This window comes from Panthera tigris, chromosome B1 (assembly GCF_018350195.1).
Source record: "Panthera tigris isolate Pti1 chromosome B1, P.tigris_Pti1_mat1.1, whole genome shotgun sequence".
Lineage (NCBI taxonomy): Eukaryota > Metazoa > Chordata > Mammalia > Carnivora > Felidae > Panthera > Panthera tigris.
The window spans coordinates 185,951,378-185,961,472 of NC_056663.1; the positions used below are offsets into that span (position 1 = coordinate 185,951,378).

General features: G+C 41.8%; 1 pseudogene; it reads left to right on the forward strand.

Moving 5' to 3' along the window:
- The first annotated feature begins 9,551 nt into the window (after nucleotides 1-9,551).
- Nucleotides 9,552-10,095, forward strand: LOC102959058 (annotated as a pseudogene).

The window sequence follows — 10,095 nt, forward strand, 5'->3', positions numbered from 1 at the left end:
AATTTGGACTGTCCTAGTGTCTTCCTAAACAGGAAAGCAAAGATCAGTTTTGAGTTTGAGGAGATGTCTTGGCAAAAAAGGCTAAATCAAGAATCCAGGGATTAGAGCCACTGGTAGATGGGATAAAATGGGACCCATTTGATGTTAAAACTAAAAATCAAGCTGGAGCCATCTGGTGGCCCCAAAGAGGGTTGTCAGGTTGGAAGAAGGAAGGAAAAGAGGGACCCAGAGAATAAGCCATGGTAGTGAGAAGGAAAGGAAGAGTTAAGCTGGTACAATTAGGGACATTGGGGACAGTTGCCACATACGTTGCATTGGTCAGACAGAGTAGGTTACCCAAAAAGAAACAAAGAAAATTCAAGGAAAGCAGGTTTCAAGTTCTGCAGCTCAGTAATTGAGCACAGGTGGAAACCCTAAAGAAATCAGACTTCAAGCCACTCCGAACTGTTATGTGTGTTTGACAGTGGATCCATCTGGCAGATGGCCATGTTCCCAGGCGGACACGTTGGAGAATTTTTTTCTAAAAAAAAATTCTTCCTTTGTTGGTTTCCTTTTTGTTTTTGCTTTAATAAAACTTCCATTTAAATCTTTTGTGAATATACACTTACCTGCGCTAAACAGAGATAGTGAGAAATAATCCCAACTTATTAACACTTCTTTTCTTTCTTAGCTGGGGAGGGACTCTAATCTAGAATTAACGAGGAGCGTTAAAGAAATTTCAAATGGAGCTTTATGGGATGTCTTCTGAAAGAAATTAATTCAAGAAATGTCGAACTTTATGTAGAAAGGAAAGAAACAGAATATTCTCTTTCCACCAAGAAATCATAGTGGCTTTCAGGGATCAAAGCAGTAGGCAAATCATTATCCCAGTGCTAGTGAAATGAAATGTGGACTTTGAATCCGTAAAGTGGAACTGACGGTGTTTCCTTAACAGCATCAAGTGCTGCCCTGTGAGTTTCACTGTATCTAATTTCACCCAGGTATGTCATCTCAAACCATATTAGCATCAACGTTGTTATCAACCTCTGAGGGATATATCAATGTGTTCGTGTAGTATATGTCTCTGTGTTTATATATTTGCTTACCTGTCTCCCACACTAGACCAAAACCCCCCTAAGAGTAAAGGCGGACTTTCATCTCCATATCCCCAGGCCACTGTGTCATCAAAACCCAAAGAATGAATGCACCTCACATACAAATATCTCACCTTCTCGGAAATCTGTAAGAGGAAACTCCATGGGAATGATGACATCTGAACTGAGCTTGAAGGAAAAATAAAAAAGAACGTTCTAAGCAGAGAAAATGGAATGAGCAAATGCATGGAGGTGGCAAATAATTAAGTGAAAATTCAGAAATGGCATGTCTGAGGTTGAGACCAAAAAATTAGCTGGAGCCAAACAGTGGTCCCAAGCACATGATGCTGCCCTGACTTGCCAGACTTCAATATCAGTTGGGGTGCAAAATAGAAACAGAAGCCACCCTAGGTGTTTTAGTCGGGAAGGGATTTAACATAGGGAATTGAAAGCTAACAGGAATCCTGTAGCTGCTGGATATGTGGGTTTAGGCTGGGCCTCCAGGAACATCTCTTTGGATCAATCTACCGTGAGCCACCATGAGAGTTACTGTAGCTGAGAACACTGGAGCTATGCCAGGGTCAGAAAGCTCCTACTGCCTCTGCAGCTCCGCCATGATTGCCTCCAGGTGCTCAGGAAGCTGATGGTGGAACATGGCTGCAGAAATACCAACTTATCCATGCCCTTGTCCAAGAAGGGCAGGAAGACTGCACAAAGCCACTCGATCTAACTCCAATCCAGAGCCCTATCCACAAAGAACTCCAGGAAATTGGGTTTTAATGGAGTTTTCAGCTTTTTAACCCCTCTAACCAGAAGGAAGTTAGTGGTCTAAGGGATTTAAAGTACAGTATTACAGTGCGGATGATAAAAGGGATGGTTTGAGAAATTTCACCTGGTAGTCAAATGCGGGATGAGCGAAACAGAATCTGAAAACAGAGAAACTAATATGAACAAATGAAAAGACTTATTTTATAACATGAACTAAATATTAATCAGAGATTTTACTGATGACAAAAAAATCTTTTTTAAAAATATATCTTTCCTGCTTTGGAGTGTGGTGTGTGGTGTGTGTGTGTGTGTGTGTGTGTTTTAAGAAAACTGCTTTATGACTGATAAGGGCATTTGTCAGTAGGGAACAATGAAATACTGATAAGGAAAAAGCGTCCCTCAGCTCAGAAGGACAGCCTACAGTTGTCATCTTACACTGTGGCTTGCGGAATCCTGGAGCCATCCAAGGGATTTCTTGAATTCATTCGGCATTTCAAATATCAGCTGCAGTTTTAGGTCAAGCATTGGCATAAATTTCTATGGGGTTTGTTCAATATGGTGCCTCAGGTTTGGGTATTGGCGAACTGTCATTGTAATTGTGTGTCTAATTTGATGTGACTTCAGTATGTACCTTTCACTAAAACCTCCTGAACAGCTTTTAGAATCCCTGATTAGTTTAGGAAAAGAAAAAAATTTCTCCCTTAATAGAAAGAAATAAAAATGGCTGCATTAGCAGTGAGGCTTTCAAGATTTGTGACAGTGAGTGAAGCAAGTCTCCATCACTTCACAGCTACATCCTAACTGAGCTCCTCCCCAGTATGCCTCTTAGGGGGGCAAGGATATGTGCATTCAACCTGCCCTGAATCTCAATGCTGCTCCTCCCCAGCTCTGTGGTCTTGGGCTAGTTATTTCACTGCTCCAAACCTCAGTTTCATCTTCTGTAAAATGGACGTGACAACGATTTTATAAGATGGTTGAGGGGATTAATAAGATATGTAATTTCTGGCACACAGAATTCGTTTCAATACGTGTTAGTGTGTACTTTCTCCTTTTTCCACTGGACCACGTGCTTAAAAAGCATACTGTGCATCTCTTTGTTCCTAGTACCTCTGTGTATACGTGGCACATAGTAGGTTCTCGATAACTGGTTCTGGATACTAATTAACGTTAGGATGGATGGATGGATTGCTCACTACAGCCATGCAGACCCCAAGCCATTGATGGTTGATTGTCGGGGCTGTACCTGTGCGTCTCTAATCCCGGGTGGTGAATTTATACTACAGGCACCGGCCCGTGCTAAAGTGGTAAAGCAACAGTCAGTTTCACTTCTGACTAGAACCAAACGGGACCCTCCCTCTTACTGCCACGGGAGACTTGACTAGCATTTGAGGCTCCAGGAGTAATTGTCCTTTCCAACGGGCTTATTTCACAGTCGATTATGCTGTGGCAGCCCCAGACATCCCATTTTAAACATGTATAGCATGTCCTTGAAGAACCCAATCATTTCAACAAGAAGCAGTCACTCAAAATATTAAATATCGCTCCATCTTCAAAGCAACTTATCATATCAGCCAGCCCCTCCTGAGGCAAGATCTGCTATTGTCAAAAAATAAAATAAAAATAAAAAAAAGACTAGGCTTGGAGGTGCCATCGGTCAATTACTAAGCCACAGTATCCACACTGCTGGACACCAACAAGGAGACGTCACCTGGTGTAAGGCTCAGACATAGCCTTGGATGGCTATGAACATCCAAACAAGTACTTGAAAACAAATAACTATAGGGCTCCAATTCTGCACAACTTGCAAGGATTTAGATGAGCAGACCCCATCGTCCTGGGGGGACTCCCATGGCTCGCTCTTCTCTCTCAGTGCCTCCCAGTGGTTATTTATCTTGGCTGCCTACGCCACCCCTGGTATCATTAATGACTGCAGAAAGAAATGCCAAGTCCTCTCAGCTGTTTCACCCCACTGTGGACAGCAGAGACAGGGTGGTTTGGATAACTCCTGGGAAGTAGGCTGCTAGAGAAGAGGTTTTTTTCCCCCTGAGAAGTGAAATTATATAAGCCTTTGATCTTACTTTTATTTTCCCTCTCTAAAGTGAATTTTATGCCTGTGGAAAGTGCCAGACAGGCAGGGCAGGAAAACGGAGGATTGTGCTTGCCAATGAGAAAGGTCAGAGAGAAGGAACAACCTTGCTCACAAAGGGCACTTTTGTCCTGCCTGATCTAGGGCATTGAGGAGAAAGCGGTCCAAGAATCAGATTCTGTCTTGTCTCTGCCGCAGTCTAATTTGAAAGCTTGGCCAACTTCCTTGCTCTGCCTCGGTTTTCCTTTCTGTTAAGTGGGCAGAATCGCTTGCGAACAAAAGTGTTTTCAGGTTTGAAATGCGTCTGCTTACCAGAGCACAAGCATGAGAGCCATTCAGTCAAAGACAACTCCATCAGCTTCTGGACAATGAGGAATGTACACAAGTGAAATCACTCCTCTCCATATGTTTATCAGTTTCCCACTGTGTCCCAGACTGCGCCCACCTTCGTGCAGTGTAGACAGAGAAATGGAAATAGCATTCTGCCCTCAGTCAAAGATTGTCTAGGAGTTTTCCTGCTCTCTCTAAAAATGCAAGCACAGATCTACCCAGGGAAATGAAACTAAGCCAATGCATAATTGAGAAGGAAAAAAGTTAAACCAAAATGGACGTAGCATAACTTTAACAACTGTAAAGTAGTGTGAAAGTAGACGTTGCACCAAGGGACTCTCCCCCAGGGCTGGGAAAACTCAGGGAAAAGATTAGTGTCATTAAAACAGAACAAAGACTTGGAGAGGCGGAAACTAAGGCCTTTGAAGAGGGAGCACTGTTGGGTTAGAGCTGGTATCTCTGAGGGTCTGTGAAGGGGTTGATCCTGTAAGCGTTGGAAAAACTTCCTCATGCATTCAGCTGCTGGCTGGTGAAGTAGCCCCCTGGATGATACAGGAGCGGGAAGTTGAATAAAGCTAACGGGAAATAAATGGGAAGTAGCAGGTATCTTCTCCCCTCCAGCCTTGCTCATAGACTCCCTCAAAGTGCCCCCTCCATCTGGCAGGACTTAACGGGGAGCAGCATGGTGGTTGCCAAGCCCCAGTGTCAGCATCACAAAGAATGGAGTGGAGAGACAATTCCTTAATAATTGGCACAGGGAGATAACAAAGAAGAGAAAGAGATGGGTACCATCGGAGGTTGGTGCTATAAAGGTGCAGAACAGAGAATAATACTCTGGAGAAGGAGAATACTGGAATGAGAGAGGCAACCAGTAAAAAAGGGGGGAAAAAGTAAACCCTTGGAGTTCATAAGCAAAATTTGAAGGGGAAGTAAACATAATACACAATGGAAGATGAGGGTGAGGCAGTTGGGGCAGGGACAGGTGGTAGTGAGCCAGATAGATCTTCAAGGTTAAAACATCAGGGGCATGGACTTTGATTTCAACACAAAGTGCCATAACTTATTCAGTGTACAACCTTGGGTAACTCGTTCAAAGTCTTTTGAGTTTCATTGTCCACATCTGCAAAGTGGGGATACGAATGCTGTCTACGGGGAGCCTGGGTGGCTCGGTCAGTCACTTTTGGCTCAAGGGTCATGGGATTGAGCCCTGGGTCAGGCTCTGCACTAGGCATGGAGCCTGCTTAAGACTCTCTCTCTCCCTCTGTCCCTCTCCCCGACTCATGCTATCTTTCTCTCTCTCTCTCTCAAAAAAGAAAAACTATTTAAAAAAAGAATGCTGTTTATGTTGAAAGTTTAAAGAATATATTTTTTAAGTTTCTTTAAATTTATTTTTAGAGAGAGAGAACAGAGAAGGGGCAGAGAGAGAGAGTGTGAGAGAGAGAATCCCAGGCAGGCTCCACACCATCAGCACAGAGCCCAACACAGGGTTCAAACCCACGAACTGTGAGATCATGACCTGAGCTGAAACTAAGACACCCGACTGAGCCGCCCAGGTGCCCCTGTATTGAAAGTTAAATGTGAAGAGTCAATGAGATAATTCTGTGGAAGAGATTAGCATTGTGAGTGGCATAAACTAAGTACCACTTTTTAAATATATAGTTTTTCAAATCTATTTACACCCATTTTTGTCATCAATGATGCTATGAAAGAAATTTACTTGCTCCCCAGTATCTACTTTTTCTTTCACATAATGGACTCCTCTTCCCTTCCCCCTTCCTGCTGGCTGGCAGACATGGTGAGGAGTCATCTTTGACTTTATGGATGAGAGTAACACCCCAGGAATGGCAGAGCAGCAAGATCAAAGGAGCCTATTGGCATGACAACGTCACATAGTTATCATGACAGCTCAGACTTTGTGTAAGAGAAAAATAAACTTCCATTGTGTTGAAGTCACTGTATTTGGAACAAACTAGAATTTGACCCTGTCTTTACGGAGCTTGCATTCTAAAAGGAAAGTGTAGCTGTTATAAAATTATGTCAGATAGGATACTTTTGGTTTCAAGAAACAGAAAAAATAGAAACTAAGAGGCTTTGAAATAAAGGGTTTTTTTTTTTTTGTTTTTTGTTTTGTTTTTTGGTTTTTTGGGTTTGTTTTTTTTTTTTTTTTGGCCTCACATGAAAAGGACTCTGGATAGTTCCAGGATTCATTTGGTGGTTCAGCAATATCAGGGCTTCATTTCAGTTTCTCTGTGATGCCCTTGGCCCTATCCTCATGATCTAAAAAAGGCTGCCATAGCACCAACATCATAGCCTCACACAAATAATATGTAAAGTAATAAAAATGGAGAAAGATATGTTTCTTCTTCCTCTTTCTCTTCCCTCAGGGTGGAAATTTTTGACAAATATCCTTATCAGGTTTGGTCTCGGGTCCCATTGGTCAGGAGGGGAACACAGGCCAATCCCCTAACAGCAAGGAGGCCAAGCAATCAAGGAAGTGGCATTTATTTTTAACCTCTGTAGGCTTGGGAAGGTGGGCTCTGCAAAAAATGAAAAAGGAGTCTGGCAATGCTGTTAGGCCTCAATGTTTGCAGGAACCCTCTTCCACTTTCTGTAATTTTCATGTGGGCAAGTCAGTGGTGAAATTCTTCTTTAAATGTGCTTATTTATACTCTGCCTGCTTGTTGAGTTGTCCTCTTGTATTTCAGAGGAAGTAGGTTAGGGTTAATTACTTTTTTGAAAAAGTAGTTGTAACTGCTATTTAATTCAATTCTACCATGTGTCAGGCTCTCCGCTGAGTGCTTGGTACACGTTATATCATTTAATAAAGCATGCTTTCTGAAAATTGCCGGTCATCTGCTTGTTACCTTCCAAAGCACTGCATGTTAGTATGAATAAAAATAAAGCTTGGTGATAGAAGGCACTGTGAATCAATTTTCAATATGTTCAAGAATCAACATTACAGAAAGCAGACATCTTATTATCTTGGGCAAACTACATAAAGTGTTGGCTTAGCTTTTAACTATGGCTTGAAATCGATTCTGATAATGGTGACAGAAAGCACAACGAAAAACTAAAATATATCTGGCATTTTCCTGTCAAATAAACTGACCACTCCCTGGGAAATGAGACATTGGTCAAGAATTTAGATCAATTTACCAGTACCATTCTGAGACTTGATGAAAAGTCTCAATACTCTTCTAATTTGCTTAAATATCTGCTGCAGACATTGTGAACTCTGCCAGTTATTTGCAACTCATAAGTTACTATACATTCTACTTTGGTTTGTGGGCTTGCCTTTAAATCTGTTGAGTTCAGGGAATTAATGTTTGGAGACTTTATTAAAACAGTCACCATCACATCCCATCACCCAAAAGCAAATGGTCAAGTCGCAGATGTGTAGAAGCTACTATGGCTGCAATGAGAAAGTTATTGGAAAGATTGTCCAATAAGACTAGATAAATCCCTCATCATGCAGCATGGCCCAAGGGTGGTATCAGGTCTGTGGCTTAGCCAATTGGGCAAGGTCTCATGTCCTGGCTACGTCTACACTTCTAGATGCATAGGCTCGGCACAAACATAGCCTAGAATCATTTACTCTCATTCTTGGGTGGTCATGATAATAACATAAGGAACATGTTAAAAATATAGATTCCAATGTCTCATCCTAAAATGTGTATCCAGTAGATCCGGGTTAAAGTAAATGATTCTGTATTTTCAATACATGTCCCATGTGATTCTGATGCAGGTAGACCAGATCACAGACAATAATTTGACAAACACTGATCTAGATGCTGTTCGGTTGGTATTTACTTTCCCAACTTTAAGTTACAAAATTTAGTCTTTTTAAGGAACTATGAAGTTGGCCTAAAAAAAGTATTCTTTAAACTGAGATCACATAAGCCAAGTAATGCAATGGTTACATACCAGAAAAATCAATGCAACCTTACCATGTTAATTGGTTCGTGGTCTGCACACACACACACACACACACACACACACACACACACACTCACACACTCACACACTCACACACTCACACCAGCCCAGTGACTCAACAGAGGTAGAGCTGTTAGAGCATTTCATCTCAGTCACTTAGTAGACGAATTATCAAGTATATCAGGGACATAGTGTAAAGAAAATGTTAATGGGTAGCTCATTTGGTTAAGTGTCTGACCTTGATTTCAGCTCAGGTCATGATCTCACAGTTTGTGAGATTGGGCCCTACATCAGGCTCTGTACTGACAGCATGGAACCTGCTTGGGATTCTCTTTCCCTCTCTCTCTGCCCCTCCTCTGATGGCACTCTCTCTCACTCTCTCTCATTAAAAATAAATAAATAAAACTTAAAAAACAAGAAAATGTTAAACAGTTGAAGGCACCCATGAACTTCTGTAATCAAGGCACCTAATAGTTTTATGCCCACTAGTATAACAAAGAACCCTTTGTTATAGGTACCCTTTTCCAGGATAAGCCCTATATTAATATCTGTGAATATGGGCAAATGTTTGGTGGCCATGCACTTCCAAATTCTCAGATCTTACCCTGACAAATATCCTTACTTCCCCATAAGATTTCCAACAGAGATACATGCAAAATACATAAGCAGGATTTTTAGCATAAAAGAACCACTAAATTACTAGCAGCATGAAATCTTCCTATTACTTCACTATGTTAAGTGGCAGAATTAAAGCAAGTTTTCCTTTGATGGAGACCTAGGAGGGGCCTTAAATTCCCTCCCATTTACCGCAAATCTATATTTTGAGACAACTATACATAGTCAGATATGTGGCGGGATGGGGAGACAAGCAGGGAGAGAACACAGAAGGGAGCATTCAGAGAAGAGAAAATGAATGAGTAAATATGGTGTGTGGACCCTGACCTAGTTACCTACCTAGTCATATGCTAGGAGATACTAAAAATTAAGAAACCTTGGTTCTCAAGAATGAAGGGCCCTGCCTGGATCTGCTTATTATAGGAAGGGAAATCACAAGAGATAAGGAAAGATGCTGTTCCACCTATAAGGATGGTAAGCTTACCTGTAACAACAGTATGGCTCTAAGAAGTGCTTTGGTCGTCATCCTATTAGTATGCTTCCTTGGTGTCAGGTACAAAAGGGATGGGGTAGTGGCAGTGAAAGAGAAATCCAAGTCTGCTGTGGCTATGATTTATCTGATAATTGGATTTCACATTGAAATGGCATGGTCACCCATAGCCTTTCAGACTCCTCTGTTAAGAACCCTGTCATTTCCACCTCCTATTTGGTGCTTTTTTAGGCTTTGAGGAGGCTGTGTTGGAATGCCTGAGCCACCGTCGCCTAGGCAACGATTTGGTTACTTCCCTTGGTCTCAGTGCTTCGGAGTTGGGGTTGTGGTGGCGTTTCAGATTGTGGGAGCCTCGGCTCCCAAGTTGTCCCATGATCCCAAGCAGCACCAGGAAAGTAAGCAATGAGATGTTCAGTCTGAATCCGAAACCCTTTGTATATGGCAGCCTTGCCTTTGTTGTTGCTGAGCTTGGAAATTTCCTTGCGGACCTAACCAAAATGTAACTTCAAGTACAAGATGAAAGTATTGATGTCCACTTTAATGGGGTAAAATTCTGAGGAATCTTTCATGCTTTGTTCTCAATCTGTAAAGAAGAAGGTGTTTTGGTTCTGTATTCTGAAATAGCTCCTGTTTTACTAAGACCGGCATCATATAGCACCATTAAAACTGGCACTTACTGGAGCTTGAAGAGATTATTTGTAGAATATTTAGAAGATGAAACTCCTCTAATTAATATGATCGGTGGGGTGGTGTCAGGAGTGATATTTTCCACCATATCCAATCCACTGACGTACTAA